The sequence below is a fragment of the Malaclemys terrapin genome, chromosome 2, assembly GCF_027887155.1.
Source record: "Malaclemys terrapin pileata isolate rMalTer1 chromosome 2, rMalTer1.hap1, whole genome shotgun sequence".
Lineage (NCBI taxonomy): Eukaryota > Metazoa > Chordata > Testudines > Emydidae > Malaclemys > Malaclemys terrapin.
Genome location: NC_071506.1, coordinates 73,692,018 through 73,709,932, shown reverse-complemented (window position 1 = coordinate 73,709,932; position 17,915 = coordinate 73,692,018). Strand labels below are relative to the sequence as shown.

Sequence of the window (17,915 nt, the reverse complement as noted above, 5' to 3'; positions counted from 1 at the left end):
ACAGTTAGGAGACACTAATAAGAATGCCTGGGTAATAAAGAAATATAGAATAATTCCATACTGTTAATTATCCTCAAAGCATTAAGTGTGGAAATGTTTCTATTGGGGGGAGAGGTTCTTTAATGCTTCTTCTAAATGTGATTATTTTTCTTTTAAAAGCAACAGTTTCTCTTAGCAGGGTTATGAAAAATACCAGGAGCTTTAAAAAAGGTTTAAAAAAAAAATCCATCACACCATAGACTTTGCCATTTGTTTTGTAGATAGATAGAATTTTTACGTTTCTCACTAGGCCTGTTTACACTGGGCTATTAAAAAAAAATCCCACCAATGTACCTCCACTAACAGTAACAATGACTGGTCTAAACACTTGTGCTGCCACCAGAAGAGCTGCACTGGAGGGAGTTTTTAAAAAAAATAGATGAAACCTGTGCAGCTCAGCAGCTACCTCTTTGCTTTGAGGTTGTAAATATTTGTGCTGCAGAAAAATCTGCTGCTTGTGGCCTACAAATATCAGCGAAAGCCAGTCTGAAAAGCTTTTAAAAGAAAATGAAGAATGGGTAGAGCACTCAGGAGGTTACTAGCCAGGGGTCAAATCTGCAGTCACCTCTTTAGCATACCTCTCATATTAATAGGCATTTCTAGCTTAAGTAAGGACCATAGGCTTGGTCCATGGCACAAGCATGCTGCCAAGTACTATTTCCTACAGATACAGTAGTTCAGTCATGCTCAATTCAGAAGGAAACACACTGAAAATAGCTGATGTGATTGTGTTTCCTTACTTTATTATTTTTTTTTTTTTGTAATTGTTTGTCAAAGAGGATGAAATTTTCACTTAATTTCCATGGTAACCACATAAACTGATCTTGAGCGACAAAAAAAATCTAACTAAGTTGATTTGAAGTACAAGGATATAATAGCCTCATCATAGGGGAGACTGGATGGCTGAAGGCATTGGTAATGGAGCATAGAATAATAATTAGTATTTATGAAATGTGTAGTGTTTGTGTAAACATACAAACAGTATTTCTTTTTATAATATAATATAGTCTGGCACCTCTCAGTCACTACTTTGAACAAAGCCAGTCAGTGATTAAAAATCAATACCATCAGATTGCTCTTCAGTAACCTGTGTGAAATGAGTTGGTGTTTTCAGTTCTGTTCTTAGTGAATAAGGTATCCAGATTGTAAACGACACTTTCATGACTGGCTCCCTTGTTGGCTGCCTCAGTAGGAAGGAAAAGGAATGAATGCTTATGGAAACTGAAATACGCTTGTGCCCAAAGGGAGTGAAGGAAGAAATGGTCCTTCTGGATAAAGGTTGAGGCACTGTGGTAGGACATTGTGTAGAATATCTGCACTGTAATTAGCAGTGCGGTATAACTGTACCAAAGGTCCAAAAACTCTGGTCTCTATGGCTGTCAATCTAGCACGATTTATGAGCACTAAATGCTCTTCTAAAGACCGGACTCAGAAAACAGTGCTATCTTAGGGAGGAGGATACAGTAACGTCTACTGTTTTCTTGTGGTACGACTCATGCATGATATCAGGACCATAATGCTAGATAGCTCAGAAGAGTAACAAAGAAGCAAAGGCCATATTGTGTGTGAAATTTTACTTGTATCTGACCTTTGCTGTAGGGGGAATGGATAGGACCTGAGCTCTGAGCCAGGAGGTGGCTGTTCACCTACCTACACCAGGATATTAATGCAGTTTTAAAACATGGGCACCTTGCTAGGGTGACCAAACTTCCCAGCGGAATGCTCAAATTCCAGGTGAAATAAGCATTGCTGTGGAAATCAGTCAGGCGTTCATGTGAGCTCCTGGTATCGCTTTTCAAGAATTAACAGCTTTATACGTGTCTAGGCCAAAACGCTCCTCACATCCCCAGTTCGATAGGCCTGATCCAAAGCCCACTGAAGTCAGTAGTAGCCCTAAAAGAGGCACTAATTGTAAGACGGTGGGCGAACTCTGGCTGAGCACATAGAGGATGATGTTTTCCATTTGCCTACATTGTCACTAACTTATTTTTGCTTTGGGATATTTTGAGTCTAAAAGGTGCTACATAAAAACAAATCGTCTTCTATAAGGAAGACTGATGGCAAATAAAGGAGGAGTGGAGGAAAGCAAATGAGTTCAAGAATCTTCATTTACACTCTCCATTCAAAAGCAACAGAGGGTCCTGTGGCACCTTTAAGACTAACAGAAGTATTGGGAGCAAAAGCTTTCGTGAGTAAGAACCTCACTTCTTCAGATGCAAGTAATGGAAATCTCCAGAGGCAGGTATAAATCAGTATGGAGATAACGAGGTTAGTTCAATCAGGGAGGGTGAGGTGCTCTGCTAGCAGTTGAGGTGTGAACACCAAGGGAGGAGAAACTGCTTCTGTAGTTGGATAGCCATTCACAGTCTTTGTTTAATCCTGATCTGATGGTGTCAAATTTGCAAATGAACTGGAGCTCAGCAGTTTGTCTTTGGAGTCTGGTCTACCTACGCTACATTGATGACATCTTCATCATCTGGACCCATGGGAAGGAGACCCTGAAAGAATTCCACCATGATTTCAACAGCTTCCACCCCACCATCAACCTCAGCCTGGACCAATCTACACAGGAGGTCCACTTCCTAGACACCACAGTACAAATAAGCAATGGCCACGTTAACACGACCCTATACCGAAAACCCACCGACCGCTACCCCTACCTTCATGCCTCCAGCTTCCACCCTGGACACACCACACAATCCATCATCTACAGCCAAGCACTGAGGTACAACCGCATCTGCTCCAACCCCTCAGACAGAGACCAACACCTACAAGATCTTCACCAAGCATTCTCAAAACTACGATACCCACACAAGGAAATAAAGAAACAAATCAACAGAGCCAGACGTGTACCCAGAAGCATCCTGCTACAAGACGGGCCCAAAAAAGAAACCAACAGAACTCCACTGGCCATCACTTACAGTCCTCAGCTTAAACCTCTCCAACGCATCATCAGTGATCTACAACCCATCCTGGACAATGATCCCTCACTTTCACAGACCTTGGGAGGCAGGCCAGCCCTCACCCACAGACAACCCGCCAACCTTAAGCATATTCTCACCAGCAACCACACACCGCACCATAACAACTCTAACTCAGGAACCAACCCATGCAACAAACCTCGATGCCAACTCTGCCCACATATCTACACCAGCAACAGCATCACAGGACCTAAACAGATCAGCTACAACATCACCGGCTCATTCACCTGCACGTCCACCAATGTTATATATGCCAACGTGTGCCAGCAATGCCCCTCTGCTATGTACATTGGCCAAACTGGACAGTCACTACGCAAGAGAATAAATGGACACAAGTCAGATATCAGGAATGGCAATATACAAAAACCTGTAGGAGAACACTTCAACCTCCCTGGCCACACAATAGCAGATGTAAAGGTAGCCATCTTACAGCAAAAAAACTTCAGGACCAGACTCCAAAGAGAAACTGCTGAGCTCCAGTTCATTTGCAAATTTGACACCATCAGATCAGGATTAAACAAAGACTGTGAATGGCTATCCAACTACAGAAGCAGTTTCTCCTCCTTTGGTGTTCACACCTCAACTGCTAGCAGAGCACCTCACCCTCCCTGATTGAACTAACCTCGTTATCTCCATACTGATTTATACCTGCCTCTGGAGATTTCCATTACTTGCGTCTGAAGAAGTGAGGTTCTTACCCACGAAAGCTTATGCTCCCAGTACTTCTGTTAGTCTTAAAGGTGCCACAGGACCCTCTGTTGCTTTTTACAGATTCAGACTAACATGGCTACTGATACTCTCCATTCAGTTGTATTTCTTTGAATGCTTCCTTTAAATACAGTAACCTAGGATACCTTAACCTTTATATAGTCTATTGAGTTTTCCAAATGAAAAAGGAGAGGGTAGTGATTTATTTTTTAAGTAAATTGTGTCATTTAAAAGCCCTCACTCATATTTGTACCAAAATCCTAATGCATCTAGCTCTAGACACAGGGATTTAACCAAAAATTTTACCCTTAGAATGAAGGTCTGTGTAAAACTATTTCCTTCTCAAGCTCTTCAGAAAGTAGCCTCTCTACTTATTATTGCTCTGAAATGGTTGAACTGTGCATCTTTTCCATTGTCAAAATAGTTTTCCTCTCTCTTTCCTGGACTTTTACACGACTAGAGTGTGCTGTGATTGCTGGGGAGAGAGTTAGATCATTTCCCTGAAACATTTGTCAGCGCTGAACAATGACTGTCCAAGATGGAATATCTAGACACTACAAGACTATACCAAGTGATGGTTCTGAAGTGGTTAATAATAGTCATCTCGCTAACGTTCGCAATTCTTCTTTTTCCCCACTGGAATTGCTGTGGAGTATGTGCTAAGCAGTGGAGAATTCAGGAGACAAAAGTGAAATGGGGAAAAAATAGTTCTGCTATATCTGAGCTGCTTCATTTAAGAGTGGATATAAAAAGAAAAACTCAAAGACAACTCTGCTCTTATCACGGCTTTTAACAACCCCGGCCTCTCAAGCCATCTCTGTTCTTCTTTCAGCTGTGCTCTTCTGCCCTGCCCCCTGAACCAGCTGAAACCAGCCCCACTCTGACTCAGACCAGAGTAGACTTGTTACGGAAAAAAAAGAGGCAGTGTGTGTATTTAAAGGGCTCTTTTAAAAGAACTAATTTAATAAGGAATGCCTAACATAGTGAATGCTAATGGGAAGGGGGTAGGTTTAGCGGATAAAATAAAAAAAGAACAAGTTAAACATCACTTAGAAAAGTTAGATGCCTGCAAGTCACCCGGGCCTGATGAAATGCATCCTAGAATACTCAAGGAGCTAATAGAGGAGGTATCTGAGCCTCTAGCTATTATCTTTGGAAAGTCATGGGAGACGGGAGAGATTCCAGAAGACTGGAAAAGGGCAAATATAGTGCCCATCTATAAAAAGGGAAATAAAAACAACCCAGGTAACTACAGACCAGTTAGTTTAACTTCTGTGCCAGGGAAGATAATGGAGCAAGTAATTAAGGAAATCGTCTGCCAACACTTGGAAGGTGGTAAGGTGATAGGGAATAGCCAGCATGGATTTGTGAAGAACAAATCATGTCAAACCAATCTGATAGCTTTCTTTGATAGGATAACGAGCCTTGTGGATAAGGGTGAAGCGGTGGATGTGGTATACCTAGACTTTAGTAAGGCATTTGATACGGTCTCGCATGATATTCTTATCGATAAACTAGGCAAATACAAATTAGATGGGGCTACTATAAGGTGGGTGCATAACTGGCTGGATAATCGTACTCAGAGAGTTGTTATTAATGGTTCCCAATCCTGCTGGAAAGGCGTAACGAGTGGGGTACCGCAGGGGTCTGTTTTGGGACCGGCTCTGTTCAATATCTTCATCAACGACTTAGATATTGGCATAGAAAGTACGCTTATTAAGTTTGCGGATGATACCAAACTGGGAGGGATTGCAACTACTTTGGAGGACAGGGTCATAATTCAAAATGATCTGGACAAATTGGAGAAATGGGCTGAGGTAAACAGGATGAAGTTTAACAAAGACAAATGCAAAGTGCTCCACTTAGGAAGGAAAAATCAATTTCACACATACAGAATGGGAAAAGACTGTCTAGGAAGGAGTACGGCAGAAAGGGATCTAGGGGTTATAGTGGACCACAAGCTAAATATGAGTCAACAGTGTGATGCTGTTGCAAAAAAAACAAACATGATTCTGGGATGCATTAACAGGTGTGTTGTGAGCAAGACACGAGAAGTCATTCTTCCGCTCTACTCTGCTCTGGTTAGGCCTCAGCTGGAGTATTGTGTCCAGTTCTGGGCGCCGCATTTTAAAAAAGATGTGGAGAAACTGGAAAGGGTCCAAAGAAGAGCAACAAGAATGATTAAAGGTCTTGAGAACATGACCTATGAAGGAAGGCTGAAAGAATTGGGTTTGTTTAGTTTGGAAAAGAGAAGACTGAGAGGGGACATGATAGCAGTTTTCAGGTATATAAAAGGGTGTCATAAGGAGGAGGGAGAGAACTTGTTCACCTTAGCCTCTAAGGATAGAACCAGAAACAATGGGTTTAAACTGCAGCAAGGGAGGTCTAGATTGGACATTAGGAAAAAGTTCCTAACTGTCAGGGTGGTTAAACACTGGAACAAATTGCCTAGGGAGGTTGTGGAATCTCCGTCTCTGGAGATATTTAAGAGTAGGTTAGATAAATGTCTATTAGGGATGGTCTAGGCAGTATTTGGTCCTGCCATGCGGGCAGGGGACTGGACTCGATGACCTCTCGAGGTCCCTTCCAGTCCTAGAATCTATGAATCTATGAATCTATAAAGTGCAGGGAGCTGCAGGCTCAGAGTGTCTGGGGAGCAAAGCAGTGCTTGTTTGGATACCAGAGGGGGCCATGCTGGCAAAGGCAGAACAGAGATTTTATTAATGCCACAATTTGTACGTATAGATGCTCATTAGTATATAGTAGCATGTGATCCTTCTAGGATATAATTTATGCTGGTTCGCTGTATAATGAACAATCCTATGTTTGTTGCAGCTGTGCTTTATGCGAGCACACATCCACATGCTCATCTCTGTGAATTCTTCTCTCTGCCAGTATAAGAGAGTGCTCTGGAGCAGACTCCAGGAACATAGTGAGCAGTTTTCCCTGATGATGTAGATATTGTGTAACGGGTGGTAGAGTGTGTGAAATAGCCGTGATGTTACAGAGATCCGTATCTTCCTACTACTAAACTATTGCCTAAAAGCAGAAAGTTATAAAAGGGGGGAGGAATGAAAAGGAAATGCAACTGGATAAGTTACTTTTCCAAGTACCAATGCTTTAGTGTAGTTCAAATGAACTGCTATATCGAATTAGGTACATTTAGGTGACAGCTAATTTTGACAAGGGAAATATAATATCAACAATATTTAGCAGATATTTTTCAAAAATTGCAGATACTGACCTTGAAGGTCAGGCAGTAAAACTGTAGGAAAATTCTTGCTATGCACAAGTTTTTTTGTTTTAAAAAGCTCTCCAAGCACTTGAGCCTAGGGTGAGCTTAACTAAAGTCACTGGATGGGGCGGGGGAGTAAGTCATTGCAATTCCTTGTCAACCATGATAAAATCAGATCCAGTCCAGCCTCATTCTTCTAATCAATTCAAGAAATTCTGCATAAGAAAATGGAAAAGATAAACAGAAAAAATTGAAAAATATCTTGATGCCCTTCTCCAGGTTTCCTGTGTTGTATCAACAATTCAGATTTAATAACAATATCCCTCCAAAGTTAACAAGATATTTATTTACATACCTCTCAACTTGCCAGTGTCCAAATGTGGGATGCAATGTGTGACAAAGTCCCAAAATGAGGGGGACACAAAATTGTCATGCAGGAAACTTAATGCCCTGGAATTCATTCCTTTAGTGGAGATAACTCTTTTGTAATTACACTTTCATGTTTTTTTTATTTCTGATGTAAACTTTTCAACTGTAAAAGTGAGGGGATAACAAATTTGTGAGAGAGAGATAATTTTGGGACTAAAATAGGGTTACCATATCTCATAAATAAAAAAAGAGGACCCTCCACGGGCCCTGGCCTCGCCCATTTCCCCACCCCTAGCCCCGCCCCAACTCCGCCCCTTCCCTGCCCTAACTCCGCCCCCTCCTCCCTCCCACTCCCAGCCAGGGGGAAAGGGCTGCCCCAGCGCTACCAGCTTCAGGGTTTGCCGGGCAGCCCCCAGACCCTGCGCCCCCAGCCGGCGCTTCCCCAGCGCAGCTGGAACCCGGGAGGGGAAGAGCCCAGCCGGGGGCGCAGGGTCTGGAGGCTGCCCGGCAAACCGTGAAGCCGGTAGCGCTCGGGCTTTAGGCAGCCCCTATGCCTCTGGACCCTGCGCCCCCAGCCGAGCACTTCCCCTCCCGGGCTCCGGAGGCGCAGGGTCCGGAGGCACGGGGGCTGCCCAAAGCCCGTAGCACTCGGGCAGCCCGGCTCTTAAACAGAGCCGAAGAGGAGCAGAGCCTCCAGCCGTGGCGGCTCTGCTCCTCCCCGACTCTTCGGCTCTGTTTAAGAGCCGGGCTGCCCGAGCGCTACCGGCTTCGGGCAGCCCCCATGCCTCCGGACCCTGCGCCGCCTGAGCCCAGGCGGGGAAGTGCCCGGCTGGAGGCGCAGGGTCTGGCGGCACAGGGGCTGCCCGAAGCCAGTAGCTCTCGGGCAGCCCGGCTCTTAAACAGAGCCGAAGAGTCTGGGAGGAGCAGAGCCGCCATTTTCCCGGACATATTCGGCTTTTTGGCAATTCCCCCCGAACGGGGGTTTGACTGCCGAAAAGCCGGACATGTCCGGGAAAAAGAGGACGTATGGTAACCCTAACTAAAATGAGTGATGTCCCTCAAAGAGTGACAATTGAGAGCTATGTTTGTGTATTACTTTGCATAGCTCCTGTAATCATAGCAGGTAGGCCCTGAGTTATAAAGAATAGCACACAAATTAGATATGCCCTCTGCAAAAGCAAAAAAGCCCCATGAAAAGCTAAACAAAATGTTTTGTTATGAACTGAAGGACTTGAGATTTGGGCTCTGATGGACAGCAGAGGTGAATGAATTCTACATGTGGGGAAAGGGGTCCTAAGCTGAGGGGTTCTTGCTGCTGATCACATGGGGCTACATCCACAAAGCACCTAACAGCCATTTTAGAGGCCTAAGTCCAAAATTTAGTTCCTTAAAACCACTAGTCAGGTGCTACAGGGTTAGGCGGCAGCTATCTTCTCTAGGCACCCATATTTCTGCCAGTGGGCAGTGCAAAGCTGCCTAAGTCCTGATGATGGCAAGCTTGCACCTAGATCCTGGCAGGATTCTCAAACTATGCGTTTCCCTGCATGTGTTACCTACGGGGCCAGATCCAGTAGGCAATATCAGAGCACACCTACTCTGCACAAATGGAGGCAGCAGTGGTGCCATCCCCTTTACCCCCATAACCAGACTGCTCCCCTAGCATGTGGGAGATCTAAGTTCAAACCTTCACTCTGTCTGATGTGGAGTTGGGACTTTAACTTGGCTTCCTGACCTCCCAGGTGCATGCTGTAACCACTAGGGTATAGGGTACTCGGGGGTTTATTTTTTAAATGATCTTGTGCCTTGTGACTCATGAGGCAACTCAGTGTTTGTCTCCATCTGTCTACTGCCACATTTCTTACTCAATTATAGTTTGTTTCCATGATAGCAACCTCTTTCTCAAAACCATTTTTAATATCACATGTTGTCCTCCTCTTTTCCGTCTTCCTCCAAATGGTATCCAGTAAAGGGCTTGTCTAGCAATAGTCTTTAGACAACCATACAACGTGGCCAAACAACTTCTGCCTTCTTTCTTGAATCATTGTCTGTACAATCTGTTGGCCAGTCCTTTGTAACCAGAGGCAACGCGTAGGGTGACATTTGGGGTCAAGTGCCCCCCCAGATGGGTCTGCCCGAGGGGAGAGAGAGGGGCTCCCTTCTCCCACTGCATCTGCCCTCTGGCACCCTCGGCCCCTGTCCATAAGAACGACCGTACTGGGTCAGACCAATGGTCCATCTAGCCCAGTATCCTGTTTTACACTTAATTTGGCAGTGTTTATGCTCCTTTCTATTTACCTCACTAGGATTTGACTTCCACTTTTTAAAAGATGCTTTTTATCTCTCACTGCTTCTTTTACATGGTGGTTAAGCCGCGGTGGCTCTTTTTTAGTTCTTTTACTGTGTTTCTTAATTTGGGGTATACATTGAAGTTGGGCCTCTATTATGGTGTCTTTAAAAAGCATGTCCATGCAGCTTGCAGGGATTTCACTTTAGTCACTGTATCTCTTAATTTCTGTTTAACTAATCCCCTCATTTTTGCATAGTCCCCCTTTTTGAAATTAAAGGCTACAGTGTTGGGCTGTTGAGATGTTCTTCCCCCCCACAGGGATGTTAAATGTTGTTATATTATGGTCACTATTTCCAAGCGGTCCTGTTATAGTTACCTCTTGGACCAGCTCCTGCACTCCACTCAGGACTAAATCGAGAGTTGCCTCTCCCCTTGTGGATTCCCATACCAGCTGCTCCAAGAAGCAGTCATTTAAAGTATCAAGAAATTTTGTCTCTGCATTTCGTCCTCAGGTGACATGTTCCCAGTCAATATGGGGATAATTGAAATCCCCCACTATTATTGAGTTCTTAATTTTGATAGCCTCTCTAATTTCCCTTAGCATTTCATCATCACTATCACTATCCTGGGCAGGTGGTCGATAATAGATCCCTAATGTTATATTCTTATTAGAGCATGAAATTACTATCCATAGAGATTCTATGGAACATGTGGATTCACTTAAGATTTTTACTTCATTTGATTCTACACTTTCTTTCACATATAGTGCCACTCCCCCACCTGCACAACCTGTTCTGTCCTTCCGATATATTTTGTACCCTGGAATGATTGTCCTATTGATTGTCCTCAGTCCACCAGGTTTCTGTGCTGCCTATTATATCAATATCCTCCTTTATCACAAGTCACTCTAGTTCACCCATCTTATTATTTAGACTTCTAGCATTTGTGTACAAGCACTTTAAAAACTTTCACTGTTTATTTGTCTGCCCTTTTCTGATGTGTCCGATGTTTTTATGTGAATATTTGTCGTCTGATCTGGCCCTTACATTATCCTCTTCCGTCCTCTGCTCCTAACTGTAACCTAGAGAATCTCTATCAATAGACTCTCCTCTAAGAGAAATCTCTGTCCGATCCACATGCTCCTCTGCAGTAGTCCGCTTTCCCCCATCTCCTGGCAGCCAGACCTGGGCAGGATCAGCCACTTCTCATACCGGCTGCTCTGTGCAGTGCAGCAGCTGCCTGAGAGAGAGCCTGGCTGGGGAGGTGGTGACGGCGGCCCGCTCCCTGCCCGGGCTTGTCTGCCAGAGACGGGCTGAGCAAGTCAGAGTCCGCTCGGGCCTGGGTGCCAGGAAAGTGGCCAAATGTGCCGGGATGAGGCTAAGCAGGAGGACAGAGCCCCCTTCTGCTCCCTGCAGGTAAAGTGGGGTGGGAAGAGTCCAGTGGCCCCAGGCCGAGCGCAGGGGTCACTGGGCAGAGGAGACATGTAGGGGGAGTCACATGTCCTCCCCCTTAGGTTGTGCCCCCCCAGTATAGGGAGGCACGAGTCAACCAAGTTTGTAACATATCAGCATTAGTTACTTTATCCCACCAGCAGATGCCAAATATTCTCCACAAGCATCTCTGATGCAATGCGTTACATTTCCTGTTGTGGGCTTCTAGCATTTGCCAAGTTTCAGAAGCATATAACCATGTTGGTATCAGAATGACATTACATAACTTTATCTTGATTCTTACGTTAATTTCCTTATTTTTCAAAATATTTACCGGTCTCAAAGCTCCACTTGCCTTCCCAGTTCTTGTTTTGATCTCCTTATGGAGTTGGCCATCAGCACTGATTATGCTTCCGTGATATACAGACTTCTTAACCATGCTGTATTCTTCACTATCAGTCACATACGCACCGTCATTGCTGACTACTCTTTCAACAATGATGACTTATGTTTTCTTTTGGCTGTTTCTTAATCCTGTTTGCAGGGCAGCCTCACATTTAACGTTGATAGTGGTCTTTTTCATGGCATCATCATCATCTTTGTCCAACAGACCAATGTCATCTGCCAAGTCAAGATCTTGAAGTTTTCCTCTACTCCACCTAACTCCTGTATCTTCCTTTGATGTTACTCTTTGCAACACATAATCTATCACAATGTGGAAAATAGGGGGTGATAAAACTAACCCTGCTGTACCCCAGTGATGATATCAAATAAATCAGTCTCTCCACTTTCTGTCTTTGCACAGCATTTTGAGCCTTTGTACAGCGTCTTGACTAGTGACACTCTCTTTCTAGGAAGCCCGTATTGTTGTAAGATGTTCCACAGTGACTCTGTGAATGCAGTCAAAAGCTTTGGTGAAATCTATGAAGTTCAAGACTACTCTTCTCTGGATGGCTAGCCCTTTCTCAATCAGACATCTCAAGATAAAGATGTGATCTACAGTAATAGAGTTCTAGATTATTCCATGCTTTTAATTGAATTGAATTGAACTTCACCTGGCAGCAAACAGAAAGCCAGTGAAGAAGCTTGAGCAAAGGGTTACATACTCACGGTAGCCTATACCATTCAAGAGGTGGTCAAGTGAATTCCTCACTCACTGCAACTTATGGGTGGGCTTAAAGTAAGTAACGCTCACTACCAGAGTCAAGAGTGGAGATGGCAAAAGTATGGGTAAGTATTATGAGATTGGCAATCTCTGGGCCAGCTGCAGAATCTGTAAGCCATTGTGGACCATTGCTGCTATGGAAGAGTCTAGGAGCAGCAGAGGATTCAACTGGACTCAAGATAGGCTTGTGAGAGGCTGATACACACCCTCAAAAGAGAGCAAAGACAGTGCTCCACCCAGACCACTAAATGTTCCCCACTACTACATCAGGATCACTTCTGCCTTATCGGGTGTGAGTTGTAGCTAGTATTTTAGTCATAACTTTCAGTCTCTAGACAAGTGCTGAGACCCCTAAACTGGGGCGGACAAATGACCAACCACCACTGCCAAATATATGGCGTGTTCTCCAGCACTGAAATTGATGGGGCATGACCATACATTGTCTTTGTTTAGTTAGTTTGATACTGGGGTATCTTTGTAGAGTGTTTGTTTTTAATATTTGTTTTTGTTGCATGTATTGTTTATACAGAAAAGCACCCTGAGATGAAATATCATGCTCACAAGCACATTCCCTCTAGGCCACAGAGGCAGCAGCAGTGGAACATAACATATCGTAATAAAAAAACATTATACAATTAAACATAACTGAGCAATACAGGACTGTACAGCTGGCAAGCTGTTGCCGTCCTTGATGGACTTTGCGCAGCATGTTGAGAGATTATTCCATGCCTGCAGAAAAAGCAAATGCTGCTGATTTCCCTAGATCAGAATAAACCATTGGCAGTTGAAAGCCTTAAATTTAAAGCCATGCTGATTATTGTAATATGGGGCTTAATTAAAGTAGACAAATAGGGAGCTCATTTCTCTGATTTTAAATCCAACACGTTGGGTTTTCACAGTTTTGTTTTTTCCCCTTCTGTTTTCTTCTGCGTAAAAGATTTTTTTGCTTTGTCTGCTCTGAAGCATATTACAACTGTTTTCATATGGATGGAGCTGCTGCTGACTGTGATGGTGACCTTGCTAATTTCCATGCTTCTATGCGAATACCTCTTTTCCTCTTCCATCCACTGTGTTCAAATAGTTACCCCTAAGAGGCACGTAGTCAAATCAGCTTGCTTTTGGTCCCCTTTTAATCTGACCTGCCATTTTAAGTTTGGTTTAAGTTAGGCTAATGATTCGCTCTCCTAATGTAGAATAATTCCATATCTGGAATTGAAATATAATTGCCTGTAAGCGTACTAATTTCAGATATTTTGGTGGAAGCCCCTCTCGCTCTGTGCCAGGATTTTCAGTCTGGCATTATAGCAACCTGTGCTCAACCTGATATTATCAAGCCAGCGCTAGAAATTGACAATTTGGGTATCAAACTATGTGATGCTGTTTGTGCAAACGTGCAAGTCAGGCTTGCTGTGTAATATGTAGCCAGCCATAACTCTTAAATGCCTCTTATTTTACTTCTGATATTACCTGCATTCCACACAAACTTGGTTTCCCCCTCATTGTTCTGGTTAAAAATATTTACCATGGAAATAAAGGAACAAGAAATTCTGATTATAGAGATATCCATGTAAAAGAAATGAATCCTGCAGCATTTTACGTTTCATGTATGAATAATATTTTTGTGTCCCTCATTATGAGTCTCTGTCATGTATTGCATCCCATGTGGACCTTGTCAGGTTGAGAATCATTGCAGCAGGCTTCAAGGCAGCCTGCCATGAGATCTTCCTCCACCAACAGCTAGAACTCCAGAGCATTGTCTCTCATGCCTGACTTCTACTAAGAGCAAAACCCCTTCTCTTTGGTCTAAGCACTTCATTTTTAACAAAATGCCATGTGAGCTCTAATATGTCTATATTGAGCAAGTAGTACCTCTAGCTGCAGGGTCTTACTCTTTGAGTAAGAGACATCTATACCCATAGAGAAAGTAAACTGCAGGTATTCAGTGTACCTCCCATGAGAAACCCAAAAGGTCTACCTTGTTGGAATTTGAAAGTTTTCTTTCCTGGGAGTCCAGTCTGAATCCTGAATCTTTAATCACTACATTGCCCAGTGTTGCCAATCCAAACTCTTTGAAAAATTGTGAGTCAGGCCTCTAAAAATAACAAGATTCACTTTAAAATCAGAACTAAAATGCATTTGCAAATTTAACACCATTAATTTGGGCTTGAATAGGGACTGGGAGTGGCTGGCTCACTACAAAAGCAGCTTTGTCTCTCCTGGAATTGACACTTCCTCAATTATTGGGAGTGGACTGCATCCACCCTGATCGAATTGGCCCTGTCAATATTGGTTCTGCACTTGTGAGGTAACTCCCTTCTCTACATGTGTCAGTATAATAATGCCTGCATCTGTAACTTTCACTCCACGCATCTGAAGAAGTGGCTTTTTTACCCATGAAAGCTTATGCCCAAATAAATCTGTTAGTCTTTAAGGAGCCACTGGACTCCTTCTTGTTTTTACTTAAAAATCATGAAATGTAAAAACAAAGCAAAACATTTTGGGTCTTTTGTGAGCCTGTATGGTATGCTTAGGTTTGAAAATGTAACTTTTCTTTGTAACCACGATAGCTAGAAACTCCAGGGTTTTTTTTATTATTATTTTTAAAGAAACTCCAGATTCTTACACATTCACATGACACCAAGAGATGAGACTTTAAGAAGAATTTGAAATATCATGAGACTCATGATAAAATTGTGAAAGCTGGCATCTGTGAAGTTCTAAACTATTCACAAACTTAGTGCTTTCAGGTGCTCTTGTTTTTTCCAGGTATTTAGTCAGGGACTTAATGCTCCATAAGACAGCCTAGTGCCTTGTGAGTTTCTAGTCTTTTGGAGTGGGGAGAAGGGGAGAGAAAGGGGTGTATAGATTGTACACATGCTCTAGTTTTTTAATCAGAAGTTCATGAAGATTTATTTTAGCACAATCACTGCAGCCAAATACTTCATGGAGATTTACATCCATAAGTTATTCACTGGCAGCACAATATCCTGAAACTATTCCAAAGTGTCTTAAAAAAAATCTATCTTTTTAAAAGTTCATGAATATGGATATGCTTGATAGCATAACAGCTGGTGAGTAAAGTGTGTTTGAAATTCTTACAGAGAGGGTGCCACTAGAAACTCAACATTTATCCATAGTTACGAGACAATGGAATAGGGGAGAACTGTGGTATATCAGATGCTACTGTGGGTAAATGTTGGGTGTTTTCTTTTAATGGCCACCACTGGAACTGTCACACCTCAGGAATAGTGATGCGTTGCTTACCTGATCGTTGGGCTCATTTTATCCCTCAAAAGGAGGTGTGGAAGTGAAATGTAGATCTTCAAAAGGTTGATTTGTTTAGAGATTGATTTTTCAGCGGTATTGACGACCCACAAATCCACTTGACTTCAGTGGAAGCCAAGAGCAATGAGCACCTCTGAAAATCAGGTCTTAAATAGTGTCCTGGTGAGTTGCAGAAACTCTTCTACTTTTAATTTTTCATTTACAGTGACCAGTGGCTGAAGCCATAATTTAAGCACAAGTGTGGGACAAACAGTAGCAGTTCAAGTTTCTCCTCACTATGCCCCACTAAGCGTGCCTCAGGCCAGGCTTGACGTGACTTCTTGTAGTTAGAACATAGTTCAGTCTCTGTTTTCACCTGTTTCTTGCCCTCTCTGCTGAAACCGCCAAACATGGTGCTACGTGTGGTTGTTTTTGTGACGTAGGCACTAAAATGGGACAATTGGATCATTTCCTGAACTGAGGTCTCTGAACAGCTGTCATGGGACCTGGCATGATTTGAAGTAGATACCCAGAAATGAAAGGTTCCATATATCCCATTGCCTATCATTACCTTTCAATCCCCTTGAAGAATACTACAAACAAGGGGGCAAGGGGAATTATTCCTATTATTTTTCTATAGTATTTTTTTTAAACAAATACTAAAGACAGCATTAAAGTATACACACTCTGTGATGTCAACTTTATCAACAGTTTTGCGTTCTCTGCAACTCTCATTCTGCACCTTTGCTCACTGTCCCTCCCTTCACTCTGCACTTCTGTTCAGTTGTATCCTCTCTTTGACACTTGGCTCCTTGCTGCCACTCCTTTGCCTAGTAGTCCATTGCACTGTAGCATAAACTGGGCTCTCCTCTTGCATCTCTTTTCGCTATTCTTGCTTCTATACTGTCTAGGAACTATGTGAACTTCCTCCATTCTAAATGAATTATCTCCTCCTTCAGGCCCACCATCTTTCTGGCCAAAGGCCCTGGCTTCTCTGACCCACCTGCCTACAACCCACAAAGATGCTTCTTTTGATTCCTTCCTTGAACCCTCTCCACTTCATTACCTTCCACCTTCTCTGCCCAGTAACTTTTTATGTAGAACAGACCTGAAGAAAGCTGATCTGGTGTGTGCCCCCTCTGAGCAACTATTTTCCCTTTTTTCTTTTTAAGCAGAACTAGCTTCGCTGGATGGAGTTCCAGGTGTAGGCCCTGACTTCATATCCTGCAATAACCCCCTTCTTTACAAGGAGGACCTTCTGCATACTCTCATACTTCCACAAGAGACACTTTCCCATCTAAGCATTGCTCATTTTGTTTTCAAAGAGCTGCATCAAAAATAGGTTAACATACTATTGATGCCCTGGTTTAAACTCACAATATTTAGGAAATGATCATTCACTCATGCTGTTGGGCCTATGAATTGCAGATGGGACCCTTTTCTATAAGGCTTCAGTTCAGAGAAAGATTTTGTATACCATATACCTGATGCACCAGGAAATAATAGGGTGATTGAAAAATAAAATTTTGGCCTTAATAATAATTTCCTGACTTTTGTAGGTATTACAGGACTTTAATGTACAATGATGCATGTCCACACTGTGGTGTTTTTAATATGACTTTTTAGGAATCTGCACAATGAATATTAAATTTCCACTGTTGCTACCCAGAACAGCACTTCATTCTTTATTGTGTGAAGTGACTTTACTGATAATATTTTGTACAGACCAGGCCATAAACCAAAGTCTTAAGGCCAGATTCCTAGCCAGAAGGGACCATTATGATCATCTAGTCTGACTCCTGTGTAGTACAGGCCATAGAACTACCCCAAAATTACATCTAGAGAATTTTTTTTTTGTGGGGGGGGGGATAGCCAATCTTGATTTTAAAATTATCAGTGATGGAGAGTTCATCATGACCCTTGGTAAATTGTTCCAAGGGTTAGTTACTCCCTCCACTAAAGATTAACACCTCATTTCCACTCTGAATTTGTCTAGCTTCAACTTCCAGCCATTGGATCATGTTATACCTTTCTCTGCTACCTTGAATAGCCTATGATTAAATATTTGTTCCCCATGTAGATGCTTATGGACTGGAATCATCACCCTTTAACCTTCTCTTTGTTAAGCTAAATACATTCTGCTATTTGAGTCTATCACTATACCACATGTTTTCTGATCCTTTAATCATTCCTGTGGCTCTTCTCTGAACCCTGTTCAATTTATCAAATCCTTCTTAAATTGTAGACACCAGAACTGGACACAGCATTCCAGCACCAATCGCACCAGAGTCAAATACAGAGCTAAAATAACCTCTCTACACCTACTCGAGATTCCCATGTTTATGCATCCAAGGATCACATTAACCCTTTTTGCCACAGCATCACACTACATGTGAGGCAAACTCACAGCCAGTCACTCAGCTGCCATGATTTATCC

The 17,915-nt window shown here is 42.9% G+C and overlaps 1 protein-coding gene across 18 annotated transcripts in view; it reads left to right on the top strand.

The window, feature by feature from the left end:
• DTNA (dystrobrevin alpha) overlaps positions 1-17,915 on the top strand; it is a 287,362-nt gene that overhangs the window by 172,340 nt on the left and 97,107 nt on the right. The window lies entirely within an intron of this gene.